This window comes from Musca domestica, unplaced genomic scaffold (assembly GCF_030504385.1).
Source record: "Musca domestica strain aabys unplaced genomic scaffold, Musca_domestica.polishedcontigs.V.1.1 38, whole genome shotgun sequence".
Lineage (NCBI taxonomy): Eukaryota > Metazoa > Arthropoda > Insecta > Diptera > Muscidae > Musca > Musca domestica.
The window spans coordinates 3499597-3516277 of record NW_026712324.1 but is presented as its reverse complement, the minus strand read 5'-3'; positions in this window follow the sequence as shown (position 1 = coordinate 3516277).

The window sequence follows — 16681 nt, the reverse complement described above, 5'->3', positions numbered from 1 at the left end:
AGGAACATTTTTAGTTGTTGGTCCATTTTAACCCCTAAATATATTGCGGACATCTTGAAAAACAATAGGCCTAGCCCTTCTGAGCCTAACCCTACCTTTATGAAAATTTTCGCGAGGATCGGACGATAATTGCAATCTGTATATAATAACCTCAGCCTGTGTTGTAAGGTGAAAAAATATTACAAAATGTACACTTCAGTATTATAAGTCAAATTGAAAAAATCGCCATTTTTATGCGGTTTTTTTAGATTTTATACTTCTATGCCAAGAGGGCATTCTGAATTGACAAAATTTGTCAAAATCGGTCCAGCCATTCTTGAGATATAAGCATTCTAACTAACATGCCTTTTCTTTGTATACAGGGTTGCCCAAATTCGACGAACCCATCTGGCAACGCCATAACTTTTGACAGAGATGTCAGATCGCTTAATGACATACCGCGTTTGAAGCGTCAGTCCAAGCAGATTTTTACCATGAACGAATACACGCCAGGCGAGTGCTCTGAAATAGTTGAAATTTACATTCAACAAAAGAAGTCAATTGTGAAAACTCAACGTGCTTTTAAAACGTTAAAAAATGTGAGAAGTGCGCCTTCTAAGAACACCATTAAGCGTTTATACGAAAAATTTTCGACTGGTAAGGCTCTTTCTAATCCGAAGAGGCCATATAAAAGTCGACCAAGGCGATCGGCCGAGAATATCGCTGCCGTACGAGCCAGTGTTGAGAGGTCCCCAAGAACATCCCAAAAACGCCGTTCTCAGCAGTTGGGCATGGCTCGGTCCACTTTACAACGGATTATTCGCATTGATTTGCATTTGTTCCCGTACAAAATTCAATTGACGCAAAGAATGTTGCCTGCGGACAAGCCTCATCGATTGGAATCGGCCCCAAAAAAACATGGGTCCGTCGAATATGGGCAACCCTGTATACACATTTTATATATTTCGATATATATATCCGATATATTTAGTATCGGCATCTACGTAACGGTCAGAATTGAGCTTTTCGTCAATTTGTGATTTCGCGCGGGATTAAAAATATTCGCGGTTTAATGGAAAACTTGAATTTTGTTTAATACAAATGTCATACTCGTTTTCACCCACTAAATATTACCCGATGACTACCCAAATTGGAAGGCTTCTGTCCAGCCCTAAGCTCTAGTCCCGTGCTAACTTCGGCGTCTATTGGTCCATAATTGCGATCAGTAGAGCAACTGCAAAATCTGGAAATGTTTCAGTTTTTGGTCCGTTTCAAATATTATGCGATCATCTCCAAAAAAATAGGCTTCTATTCTAACCATAACCCCACCTTCGTGCAAAATTTCATTGAAGATCGGACCATAATTGCAAATTGCATGGACAGACGGACATACATAGCTAGATCGACTCAGCTCGGCGAGCTAAGAAGACCCATATATACTTTCCTATGTGGGAAATATTTCGAAGTGTTATATAATTTTTGGCCCAATCAAACACATAATATCCCCAACACATAGTGTTGTAGGGTATAAAACAAGAATTTTTACTAAATTTTAGTTGTTCCTAAGCAGTCTAGAAATATATCTATCAAATCCATGTAAGTAAAATATATGTAAGTATATTTGGGTATATCTTCCTTAAGCCAAATATAACTCCCAATTCATCCATCCAAAACATCGGTTTCCTTCTTTCAAATACTGCCATAACTCATCTCGTAATGAGTCCCCCCTTTTTTGTGACAAAAAAAACCTGAACGTTAACAGTGACAAAAGACAAATTCTCTTTCACTCTGTTTATTTTATTCTTTTGCATTTGTGTCATGTGTGATTCGTGTGGAGAATATCAAAACTGTCATGGTGCACTTACATACCCATACATACCTATATCTATCTACCTCATCATGCAACAATAGCAACAACGACATTCCATAGAAAGCAGCATGAAAAGTGATATCTGCAACAACATCAGACTCAGCTATGCTCTGATGATGTTGCGATGCAACTCTGCAACATCTTTAGATTTCCTTCCCTATGTGGACTATATCTCCCCCTTTTACCGCCACTTTATCTATGTGGCTACCTTTTTTATTGCATACCCCCATTCCATCATTGCTTCAATGCATTTTTCGACAAACGACACTTAAAATTGTACTTGAAATCCATTAGTGCTCAATTTTTTTTTCTGTTTCCAAATAAATGTACTCCTCATCCATATTTCAATATTCATGTTGCCGTAAATATTTTAAAAACTTTTAAATTTATTCATTCAAAGGCATTTTCTTGTTTCAGAATATACATTATTCAAACTGCACACACACACACCCAGACAATGAATGAAATGGAACGGTTGTTGTAAAGCTTTATTGTGTGCAGTGTGTGATTTTGATTTGATTTTATCGTGGATAAAGAAAAGGATACTCGTCTCTGTTGGCAAAGGATATTTTACAGCCATTATCAATGACTCAATTCTGTGTATGTGTGAAATGAAATGTCTGTGTATGTGTGATTATTGTTTGAATAATGGATGCATTTCAAAATAGCCATGAAAGTCTGCCTGAGATCTACAAAAAAAAAAAAAAAAAAAAAAAAATGACAGCAAGGAAAAGTCAAAAGTCGGGCGGTATAGACTATATGATACCTTACACCACTATGCATATTCTGTAGAACTCCCGTAACAAAATAATTTATTTCAAGTAGATCATACCACCTATCAACATTTAGCTTTAGAGCAGGTATAGTATGCTATAGAGGGCATGATATTACTTGGAGAAGTATTATATATTAAAAAACAAGTAAGCAAAGGCTATAGTCGTGCGGGGCCGACTATATGATACCCTATAACACTACAATATATTAAGGTCCCCTTATATCCAAATCCATTTTGGAAGATTTCGTTTTTAAAATAATAATGTCAAAGAGCCCCGCCCAGAGGTTACCCTTAGTTTTTTGGCCCGGAGAATTTGGCAAAAATTGTGACAGTTGTGGTCTATTTTACAGCTAAATGTAATCCAATGGTCATCCAAAATGCTAGACTTCTTCCCTGTCCTTATCTCTCTTCCGATGCGAAATTCCGTGTCGATTAGTTTCAATTGTGGCCAATAGAGCGACCACAAAATTAGAAAAAATTAAATTTTTTTAGTCCATTTGCACCTCTAAATGTACATCTTAAGAACAATAGGCTTTAATTCTGACCATACCCCTACCCCCATGCCAAATTTCGTGAGGATCGGACGATAATTACGACATGCATATAATACCCTCAAAACGTAGTGTTGAAGGGTGTAAATATTTAGAAAATTTAAAATTCAAAATTGTAAGTCAAATTGAAAAAATCGCATGCGATAAAAAATATGACAAGAATTGAAAAAAATGGAACAAAAAATATTCACTTTTTTATTGGTATATTTTTCCGCGATTTTCTTAGATTTTCTGATCTTCTGGCAAAAGGCCATTCCGAGTTGATAGGAATTGTGAAAATCGGCCCAGCGTTCTTGATTTATATGCAGAATAAATAAGATCAATTCTTTTACATATACATTGTACCTATTTTGCTATGTATCCGATTTCTTGGCTATTAGCATCACTGTAATGGTCAGAAGTGATCTTTTAATGTATTTGCGATTTGGAAATTTTCCTATTTTCTTACATAAAAGTTGGGGTCTATTTTACCCGCTAATTATTGTCCGATGGCCGCCCAAATAGGTAGGTTTCTCCCCACTCCTAAACACTAACTCCATATAAATTTCGATTGGTTCATAATTGTGACCTATAGATCAACTGCAAAATCAGGAAATTTGTCTGTTTTTGGTCTAGTTCAACCCCTAAATATCGTGCGATCATCTCCAAAAACAATAGGGTTCTATTCTGACAATAACCCACCTCCATTTTCAATTTCGTGAGGATCGGTTCATAATTGCGACCTGTAGAGTGATTACAAATTAACATGGACAGACGGACGGACGGACATACATAGCTAGATCGACTCAGCTCGGCGAGATAGGAAGATCCATATATACTTTCCTATGTGGGAAATCAATATTTCGAGGTGTTACATAATTTTTGGCCCAATCAAACTTATAATACCCCCAATACTTATTGTTGTAGGGTATAAATATTTATCGGGGCCGAGAAAACGTACGACCCGAAATTCAATCCGTTTTGGCTGATATTGGCCGTTAATTGCAGAATAAACTTGAAATCGGATTAAGGATATATATGTGAGGGACTTAAACACCAAATCAGATGAAACATATATATGGGAGCTATAGCTATATCTGAATCAATTTTCTCCAAATTTTATTTACTTGCTTCTAGACTGAATTTGGTCGGATGTAGCAAAATTTAGGACTTTTTGACAGATATTGGCCACTTAGTGCACAATTAAACTGAAATTGGTTGAAGATATATATGGGACCTATATCCAAATATGAACCGATCTTGAAAACATTTAGTAGAGGTATCTCCGAGCTCTATAAGATATCTGGTACCAAACATCATTGTTGTCGAATGCATTTTACAAATCTGAGGGGCTTGAACGCGGAAGCAGAAGAACAATGAGATGAAAAACTGCAATCAACTTCAGACTGCTGTCATTTGTAAGCCACTCGTCCAAATGCTGTTAAAATTATTGCAGTGACAGCTCATTATATTATTTACAAACGTACAAAAGCATTTTGGTGAGAATTTCCCTGAAAAAAAAATATTCGTGATGGAATTCAAGCGTGATAGTGTGATTTCCCTATATTTGGCTGGAAAACCACATGTGGCTATCGTTAGAGCACTCCAGCATTTAAATGAGAATAAATCTTTTGTGTCTCGTACCATCGCTCGTTACCGTGATATTGGTAGCGTAGCCCGACGTCAAGCAAGTGGACGGAAGAAAACAGCAAATTCATCAGCAGAAATGGTTCGAAAAGTAAAGAAGCGACTTGATCGAAACTCGCGTCGCAGTGACCGAACAATAGCTCGTGAGCTTAACCTATCGCAATATTCCATTCGGCAAATATTGAAAAAATGAGCTCGGGGTAAATCTATTGAAATTCCAAAAAGTGCAAGAACTTACACCGCAACAAAAAGAAAATGGACTCAAAAGAGCTAAGGAGTTGCTTCGCTTGGCCGAAAGTGGTGAACTGCCGAATTTGGTTTTCTCCGATGAGAAAATATTCGTTGTCCAGCAGTTTGTAAACAAACAACAGCTGAAAATGTGCACCTTCGGTTGGCCACCAGAACTCAAGCGCCGACCATGGTGATGGTGTGGGCCGCCATAACAGCCGATGGTCGTTTCGGCTTGTATTAATCGGCATCAGAATTAATGCCGTATATTATCGCGAAAATATTCTGGAAGGTGTATTAAAGCCTTGGGCCCACAAACATTTTGGCTGCAGACCATGGACAATCCAACAGGATTCAGCACGTGCCATCCAAAAATGGTTACAAAATGAGGTTCCTCGCTTCTTTTCCAGCGCCCAATGGCCACCAAAATCACCGGATACCAATCCGTTGGACTATTGTGTCTGGAGTATTTTGGAAAGCAAGGTTGGCACTAAAAAATACCAAAATGTCGATCACCTCAAGCAAGCACTTCGGGAATGGGCCAAAATACCACAGAGCAACAATCGGGCAGCGTGTGATGATTTCATTGGCCTTTGAAGGCCATAATTCGTGCCAAAGATGACCAATGACCAAATCTTAACTTATTCTAAAATTTGATGCTATTTCCGACATTTCTTGCTTTCATTCAATAAAATTAAAAAAAATGTAAAAATTATGGCGTTTGACTTGCAGTTGCAGTTTTTTATCTCACCTTGTACTGGTTTATAATATAATTGCTGTCGTAATTGCCAAAATTCAGTCCATTTGGGCTGATATTAGCACAATATTTGGTGCACAATAAACCTGATTCTTCTTCTTCTTCTTCTTCTTCTATATCTATAAAAGAGGAAAATGTTTGTACGTTTGTTTGTTTGTTTGTTTGTTTGTTTGTAATTTATGGACTCGAAAACTGCTGAATAGATTTTTCTGAAAATTTCCATATATACTGCAACATCGCCTGAAAGTAACATAGGCTATATAAATTTTTGAATTTCCACTTGGAACTGGAGATATAGCATCAGAATCGGAGGTACCTCCCAAAAATTTAGATTTTATATGCACATATCTATTGATCGGTTAAAGATACAGTCTCCAAATTTGGAATGTGTAACGGAATTTGGAACAAAAATAAGTTTGCTAAATTATATTGTAATCGGTTCAGATTTGGATATAGCTCCCATATATATTTTCGACCGATTTCGTTCATTTGATGCCTCAAACACAATATGAATGTTCGATTCCAATGAAATTTGGAATATGTGACGGGATTTGATCCGAAAATAAATTTGTCAAATTATATTGAAATCGGTTCAGATTTGGATATAGCTCCCATATATATTTTCGGCCGATTTCAAGCATTTGATGCACCAAACACGCTATGTATCCCCAATTTCAATGAAATTTGAAACGTGTGATAGATTTTATCTAAAAAAATTTATTTCCCAAATTATATTGAAATCGGTTCAGATTTGGATATAGCTCCCATATACATTTTCGGCCGATTTCATGTGATTGGTGGACCAAACAAGATATGTATGTCCAAATTTAATGAAATTTAAAATAAGTAACGGAATCGGGAGCAAAAATGAATTTTTCAAATTATATTGAAATCGGTTCAGATTTGGATATAGCTCCCATATATATTTTCGACCGATTTCATGTATTTTATGCACCATACACGATATGTATCTCTAATTTCAATGAAATTTGAAATGTGTAGCGGAAATTAAAACAAATATACATTTGTCAAATTATATTAAAATCGGTTCAGATTTGGATATAGCTCTCATATATATTTTCGACCGATTTATGCACCATACACGATATGTATGTTCGATTCCAAAGAAATTTGGAATATGTAACGGGATTTTGATTAGAAAATAAATTAGTCGAATTATATTAAAATCGGTTCAGATTTGGATATAGCTCCCATATATATTATCCGCCGATTTCACATATTTGATGCACAAAACACGATACGTATTTCCGATTCTAACGGAATTCGGCATGAGTGGCTAAATTTGGTACAAAAATAAATTTGACAAATTATATTCAAATACGCTCAGATGTGATTATAGCTCCATATATATACTCAGCCGATTTCACATATTTGATGCACCCAAAGCGAGAGAGACAAAATCTGGCACCAGCAAAAATTGCCAAATTATATTGAAATCAGTTGAGGTTTGGATATAGCTAACATATATATTTCGGCCGATTTCATACATATTATGCACCAAACACGATATATATGACCGATTCCAATGAAATTCAGAATGTGTGGCGGAATTTTGTTATAATAATAAATGTGATAAATTAATTGGAAATTAGTTAAGATTTGGATATAGCTCCCATATATATATTCTCGGCCGATTTCACATATTTGACGCACCAATTTCAATTAAATATGAAAGGTGTAGCGGAGTTTGGTGTAAAAGTAATTTTTTTTAAATTATATTTAAATCGGATCAGATTGGGATATGATTTTAATAAGAACTATTGACCCACAACGCCTTAGGCTAACACTAAAAAACAACACAACAATTTATTTGAAATACGCTTATTACGGCGAAGTATGTTGCTATCTCGAATTCACTAATATAGAATAGAAATGCCACTCTACTTAAAAAAAATTGCAGTTTCCTGCACGCTTGGTATTTGCTATGAAATAAATAAATCCAAAGGACAAACCCTTCGTGTATGCATGTCATGTTACTGCTTTTGTAATGATTTTGTTTATTAACGCATTAAATTAGTGCAATATTTTTTTTAATTTTTAAATTTGTTTTTCTTTATCCAACATATATTCGTAAATAAAATTTTGAATGCATATAAAATCAAAAGGGGTAGCGAAGCGCACCGGGTTCAGCTAGTATCGAATAAAGATGTATGTGGGAGCTATATCCTAATCTGAACCGATTTCGATAAAATTTGACAGAGGTATTTTCGAGCAGTATCTGATGTCCGGTACCAAATATCATTCTTTTGGTGTGCATATTACGCATGTGAAGGACTTAAAACCCCAAATCGGGTGAAACATATATATGAGAGCAATAGCTATATCTGAACCGATTTTCTCCAAATTCCATTAACTTGCTTCTAGACTGAATTGGGTGGGATGTACCAAAATACAGGTTATTTGAACTTATATTAGCCATTTGGTGTACATTTAACCCGAAATCGGTTGAAAATATGTGGGAGCTACATCTAAATCGACGAACGTTGGTCGCGTAATGGACAACAATGTCTTCGGCTGTATGCAGTTTACCGCATAAGGTGAATAGTTGGCAATGACTTGGTAAGGCCGGTCACATATAGTGTTCGATATGAGCAACAATGAGGCAGGCTTGCTACTGCAGCGGTTTTGCCCAATTGCATTTAGTGGTATTTTGAAACATTTTCTGTCCTCCAACTAATAAAATCGTTAGCTGGGAATGCCTTTTTCAAAATTAGCTTCCATTAAGTTGAATTTTAATTCATTTACATTCGCTGTGGCAAAGGGGTCTCAACACTCAGTTCGCCAGGAGCGTCGGCTCGCTGTTCCAAAGGAGCTTTGGCTCGCTGTTCCGTATTATAGTCCAACATTAGTAGTGCAGTAGAGGTAGTTATAAAGTTAGAATAGTTACCTAGCCATTGTAGACGACCCGAATACCGAATACCCATATTGAGTCATCCATCTCCGAAGGTCTGTATATTGGGCCCCGGGCATATCTACAGTGATCTCCCGAATCCGAATGATTTCCCGTCTATCTCCCTACACATCGACTGCCGAACCTACAATCAGTGAGCTGCCAAACCCCAACGAGTCTCAATCCGGTTACGAAGACCTGGTGAACTGCTGAAGATTATTACCACAAGTCTCCAATCCGCCTGCAAAGGCCTGGGCGAGGTACCAGAAAAAATGATCCGATCTCTAACATATTTACAACAGATCGAGTGTTGATAGAAATGTTGAAATGTGTCAAGTCTGAATGGAATCGAGTGTTAATTTCGCTTGTTATGAGCTTAATGGATATTCGAAATTTTCACCCTTTGTGGGGGAGATACCAGAAGAAGTGGACCGATATGTTCCATCTTCACACAAGACCTTGGGTTAATTGTGATGTGTGTAATTTGAAGACAATCGGACTCGTAAACCACATTTTATAAGAGCTATAAATGTTCAAATCCAAATGTCCTGAAACGGATTTGGCCCAAAGAGACCTAGAGTCTAAACCAGTTATTTCAATGAGGCACGTTTTGGCCGTATCAAATGATATATACCCTCTCACGCTGATCCAGAATATATATACTTTGTAGGGTCTAGCATGAGTATTTTGAGGGCTTACAAACGGAAGGTCGAAATTAAAAGCCTTATAGGTTTCTTTATGCAGAATACCTTTATGAGGTTCCCTATTGGAAAAAGTACTTTTAGCCATTTCTTTTAGGCGGAAGGCTTTTAGACATCTTACGTTGATAGACCGAAGATCTGTTAGAGGTCATGAATACATACACACAAGGCAGTCTTTTGAGAGAAGGTCCTTTGAAGTTTGCTAGAAACAGGAGGCATTTCAAAACCATATATGCAACTGTTCTCAAGACATATAAAGTATTCTACAAATCATAATTAAGAGGTATAGCCCCTCCTCATTGGCTTCCTGTAGATTTCCAAAATTCCAAATCAAATTCAAATTTTATGATTTAAACCAAATTGTTATCTTCACCCTCAAACCAAACGCTTGGCATTGCTTTACTGTTGACCTTTTCAGCTTAAAATGCGATAAGGACATAACAATGTTGAGTACAAAAACAAAAGTTCATTCCATAGTCATGGTGTCACAACATGGCTGTCAAACTGTTAAGAAAGTGTACACACAGACACACACACACACACAACTCCCACCAGAAACATAAAATGTCCATTAAATGGTCGAAAGAAGATAACGTGCATAATGCACATGCATACACACTGTAGCACACACCAACATTTGCACAACCACATCCACACCTACACCCACACACAAAGAGTGGTCTGGCCAATTTTCGTGTTTGGTTATAATGCACTTGCCCTTAATAGAAAATGGCTGGCAAAATTTGGTTTGGTGCACAGTCAAAGGTAAATCGGACGAAGTTATATATGGGAGCTATATCCAAATCTGAACCGATCTCGATAAAATTTAGCAAAGATATTTCTGAGCTTCATTTCATATACTTCCCCAAATATTGGTTGTATGTGCAAAATTCCATACTATTTGGGCTGATATTACACGTTTGGTGCACAATAAGAGGCAAATCGGACGAAAATATATATGGGAGCTATATCTAAATTTTTGCCGATTATCTCCAATTTCAATAGGGTTCGTCCTTGGGTCAAACAAATGTTTTTTTTTGAAAATTTCATGTCAATCGGATAATAAATGCAACCCGCATTTTGTTCACAAAAATACATGGACACACGGACTGACATGCATAAATCAACTCAGAAAGTGATTCTATGCAGATCATTAAAAGCAACTATGGGTCTATCTCGTTTCCTTTTGCCTGTTACAAACAAATGTACAAAGACATAATACCCTGACCACCTTGTGGTGTAGGGTATAAAAAGGTCGGAAATAGCATCAAATTTTAGAATTTATTTAGCTTTGCACGATTTATGGCCTTCAAATGGCCAATGAAACCGGCACATGCTGCCCGAAAGTTGATCTGTGGTATTTTGGCCCATTCCCGGCGAAGCGCTTGCTTGAGGTGAACGTCACTTTGGTACTTTTTAGTGCCAAGCTTGTTTTCCAAAATACTCCAGACACAATAGTCCAACGGATTAGTATCCAGAGATTTTGGTGGCCATTGTGCGCTGGAAATGAAGTGAGAAACCTAATTTTGTAACCATTCTTGGATGGCACGTGCTGAGTGCTGATTCCTGTTGGAATGTTCAAGGTCTGCGGCCAAAATGTTTGCGTGTCCAAGGCTTTAATACACCCTCCAGAATATTTACGCGATAATATTCCTCATTTTTTCTTGTGACACGGTCTATTAATACGAGCGAGGAGCGACAATCGGCTGTTATGGCGGCCCACACCATCACCATGGCCGGCGCTGGAGTTCTGGTGGCCAACCGAAGGTGCCCATTTTCAGCTGACCTCTTTGGTAAGTAAACACAACAATTTTGTTTGCTTACAAACTGCTAAGCAACGAATGTTTTCCTATCGGAGAAAACCAAATTCGACAGTTCACCACTTTCTACCAAGCGAAGAAACTCTTTTGAGTCTATTTATACCCTACACCACAAGGTGGTCAGGGTATTATGTCTTTGTGCATTTGTTTGTAACAGGCAAAAGGAAACGAGATAGACCCATAGTTCCTTTTGATGATCTGCATAGAATCACATACTGAGTCGATTTATGCATGTCCGTCCGTCCGTCCGTTTGTCCGTCCATGTATTTTTGTAAACAAAGTACAGTTCGCATTTATTGACCTATCCAGATGAAATTTTGCACAATTCATTTGTTTGGCCCAAGGACGAACCCTATTGAAATTGGAGATAATCGGTCAAAATTTAGATATAGCTCCCATATATAGAACAGTGTGGCTTGTTTGTTCGGGATACCGTAGTATTTTGTTGTTGCAAAATGGTCTGACTTTATCCCTTTATTGTTGTTTTTATAAAAACAACGTTTGTTTATTAGTGGAGAACGATGGTAATGTTTACCAGGGGGTAAGGCAGGGAATACCTAGGTTTCGGAAAGAGCCACCAATCCTCATCAGTTCCCTTGTTTTTGTCTGGGATATTCTCCCCAGAAGTTAATTTAAAAATAACTTCTATGACAAAAAACATTTTTTACAAATACTACAAAATACTACGGTATCCCGAACAAACAAGCCACACTGTTCTATTAATAGACAAGGCACGGTCGACGAAGGGGTTTTTGTTGTAACAGACAAAACCAACTTACATGGTTATGCTACTTCGTTCAGGCTGAACGAAAGCATAACAAGTGGAGAAAGATGTAAATGTTTATAAGTGCGGTTGTAAGATTTAGAAGACTTTCCAAGAGAATTTTAGTTTTATTTAATTCTTTGGTTCCTCTTCTATTGAGCTTACGATCTCGTCACTTGGGTAAAAAATGTTTTTTGTCATAGAAGTTATTTTTAAATTAACTTCTGGGGAGAATATCCCAGACAAAAACAAGGGAACTGATGAGGATTGGTGGCTCTTTCCGAAACCTAGGTATTCCCTGCCTTACCCCCTGGTAAACATTACCATCGTTCTCCACTAATAAACAAACGTTGCTCCCATATATATCTTCGTCCGATTTGCCTTTTATTGTGCATCAAACGTGTAATATCAGTCCGAATAGTATGGAATATCGTACGATCAGATTGGACCTGAAAATAAGTATGCCAAATTTGATCGAAATCGGTTCAGATATAGCTATAGCTCCCATATATGTTGTTCATCCGATTTGTTATTTTTGTCCTCCGCAGCCGTAATATGCACTCTGTAACAACAATATTTGGGAAAATATGTCAAATACAGCTCAGAAATACATTTGCTAAAGTTTATTGAGATCGGTTCAGATTTGGATATAGCTCCCATATATAACTTCGTCCGATTTACCTTTGATTGTGCACCAAACGTCTAATATTTGGCCAAATGGGATGAAATTTGGCACTTACGACCGAATTGAGTCTAGAAGCTAGTATGTCGAATTTGGTGTAGATCGGTTCAGATATAGCTATAGCTCCCATACATACTGCTCATCCGATTTGTTATATCTGTTACCCACAGCCGTAATATGTACTCCGATTCAGAGATATATATCAAATACAGCCCAGAAATATCTTTGCCAAATTTTATCGAGATCGGTTCCGATTTGGATATGGCTCCCATATATATTTTTATCCGATTTCAAATTAATTGTGCACCAAATGGGCAATACAATTCCGAATTTAAAATACACAAATTTTTCCGCATATTTAGTCCTGTATGATTGAATTCTCCCATAAAAACTTTTAATTGTTATGCGGAGCTCTACTAAATTAGCAAAGTGGTGTAGGGTATCATAAAGTCGGCCCCGCCCGTCTTTAAGACTTTCTTTACTGGTTTCTTTTTGTTGTGGTGCATGTTCTTGCTCCATTTGGAGTTTCAATGGCATTACCTCACGAGCCATTTGTCGGCCACTACGATGCGGGTTTCGATCAAATCGCTTTTACTTTTACTTTTCGAACCCTTTCTGCTGATGAATTTGCTGTTTTCTTCAGTCCAATTCCTTGACGTCGGGCTACGCTACAAATATCACGGTAACGAGCGATGGTACGAAACACAAAAGATTTATTCTCATTTAAATGCTCTAACGATAGCCACTTGTGGTTTTGCAGCCAAATATAAAGAAATCGCACCATCACGCTTGAATTCCATCACGAATAACTTTTTTTCTGGAAAATTCTCACCAAAATGCTTTTGGACGCTTGTAAACAATATAATGAGCTGTGACTGGAATAATTTTAACAGCTGTCGTACGAATGGGTTAGAAATGACAGCTGTCTGGAGTTGGTTGCAGTTTTTTTCATCTCACCCTGGATGTATGTGGTAGAAATAATTTTATACCAGCAGAAACAACATGTACCAGTTATATTCAATGTGCCCCATTTTTTACTTGGATTGAGTTCTCAAAATCAACAATTTTTTTCCTACACCGACCTCCCTACACTGAGTGAGATACTTTTCAAACAGATCCCCCTTCTCCATATTGCAAAGATAATTGGGCCTCATACCCAAACTGAAAATCGAACATGTGTGAGCAAAGAGTAAACATGCACAACAGATTTCACTCAAATGCCAACATTCTCATTTGCTCCACAAGCGGATTGTCCACTTGCTTGTTTGGTCGCTGAGAAATAGCCAACTTGTTTTTGTTTACATTCTTATTATTTTGTATGTATGTCCGCCGCATGTTTGTTTGTATGTACAGCGACGATAATTGGCCTGTTAGACGATTGTTTTGCTTTCTTGCAGGTTAAGTTGCAACATCAACAGAATTGCAGAGAAAAAACAACGATGGTCAGCAATCAGTGTCGCTGTTTTGTAATGTGATACCTTTTTTTCCACAACCGAACAAAATACCAAGTCACATAAATTCCGCTATGAAATTGGGTATACCTTGCCACTAGTGTAAGAAGAGATGGAAGATGAAGCAATTTGTGTTTACGAAGAAATGAACAATTGTTGTGAAGTAAATAAAAAATGTGGGCAGCATTTAACTGAAGATGAACTCTTAAAAGGCATCGTTGACAAGTGGTTAAAGGGTGTTCATAATATTTAATATGGTCAATGTCAGATAGAATGTAGAGCCCATAACTTTTTAAACAAGTAAAAATAAATAAAAAATAAATTTGGCCTGGCCGAACTTTAAATTCCCTCCACTTTAGGGTAAAGGAAACACTAAAACCCATTGTAACCCACAAATACCGACTTTTAGAAAAATTCGTGGAAAAATTCATCAAAATACCGAATGTACCGTTATATGGGGACTATACCAAAACGTGGACCGATATATCGCATTACCAATACCAACCATCCTAAACACAATAACAATTGTTCTGCTAAATTTTGAAACTCTAAGTTAAATAATGTGGGATGTATTGTGATTTCAACAGACGGCCAGACAGACAGCCGGACCTCGTACCTTTCCCAAGTGGAGGGTATAAAAATACTCTTCAGTAAATTTTGAGCCGTCCGTCCGTCTCTGTATATTCGGCCACCGAAAATTATCCAAAGAGTTTTCTTTAAAAAAAAACATCTTCGGAACATTTGGAGACGTCAGTCGGTCTATGTGAATTCGGGGCCCAATATGCGTCGAAGGGAGTTTTCGATGTGGTCTGTATGACTGGCTGCCTCGACTCAGCTCGGCGAGGTAGGGAAATCCGTATTTATAGGTGTTACATAATTTTTTGCCCAATCAAACTTAAATTACCCCCAACACCTTATGTTGTACGGCATAAAAAACGGGGTTGTATGAAAGGGGACTAGGAAATCTCCGATAAAACTGCCCTACATTGGGAAATTTCAGAAATTGTAAAAATACGATGCAGCTAGAGTAGGACTCCTAAATAACAAATTTGTATGGCTTTTGAAAGAATTTAGGTTCATACCTCCGTAACGGGAATGAAGTGAAATGTGTTCTTACGTTGTACATTTTTTTACCCTCCACCATAGTATGGAGGGTACAGTATGTTTGTCATTCCGTTTGTAACACCTCATAATATACATTTTAGACCCCACAAAGTATAAATATTCTTGATCAGCATAAAATTCAAAATCGATTTAACGATGTCCGTCTGTCTGACTGTTGCAATCACGATACAGGCCACATTATTTGACGTAGAGCGTCAACATTTAGCAGAATAATTTGTATTGTGTCTAGGATGGTTGGTATTGAAAATGAGATATATCGGTCCACGTTTTGGTATATATACCATATAACGGAGGTACTGTGATATTCTGTATTTTGATGATTTTTGCCAAACTTTTTCAAGGATTTGTCTGAAAATTGGTATTTGTAGGTCATAATAGGTCCTAGTTCGTGTGGCGAAGCATTGTATGTGTAGGCCCACGCTTTGGTATAGCCCCCATATAACGTTACCTCCCTATATTCGGTGTTTTGATGACTTTTGCCCTATTTTTTTCATATATTTGTCTAAAATTTCGTGTTTGTTGGCCATAACGGGTTTTATCTCCCTCATATAACGGTACCTCCCGATATTCGGTCTTTTGATGATTTAGCGACATTATTCACCGGAATTGTTTCAAATTTGGTATTTGATGTTCGTAATGCTACAGCTTAAGAGAGAAAATTGTCTGTGCTGGTCTACGTCTTCGTATAGCCTCCATATAACGGTTCCTCCCGATATTCGGTATTTTGATGATTTTATGGACACTTTTCACCAGAATTGTTTCAAATTTGGTATTTGAAGTTCGTAATGGATACTGCAACCTATGACAGAAAATTATCTGTGCAGGTCCACGTCATCGTATAGCCCCCATATAACGGTACCTCCCGATATTCGGTATTTTGATGATTTTAGCGAATTTATTCACCGGAGGTTCAGGTCTTCGTATAAGCCCCATATATCAGTACCTATATTCCTATATTCGGTATTTTGACGATTTTAGGTACCCACCGAAATTGTTTGAGATGTCGTATTTGAAGTTCGTAATGGATGCTACAGCCTTTAACAGAAAATTGCCTATGCTGTTCCAGGTCTTTGCACAGCTCCGGTAGAACGGTATATTGGATATTTTGATAGCTTTAGCTACATTATTCACCGTCTATTTCAAGTTTCGAAGTTGAATATGGTAATGGCTTATGACAAACAATGCCTATGTAGGTCCTCGTCGTATAGGCCTCAATATAACAGCTGTATTCGGTATTTTTAAAATTTTAACAGAATTTTTTAAGGATTTTATTTTTTGAAAATTTCCGAATTCGTTTCAAATGGTGCTTTTCAACTTGTTACTTGTTTAGAACGTAAATTCTTAACACCCCTAAAATATGCGTCATTTTCAATTTCGAACCATAAAAAAGGGTGGCTCAATATTCTTAACTTTCGCACCTAACCTAAGCTTTATCAAGACTT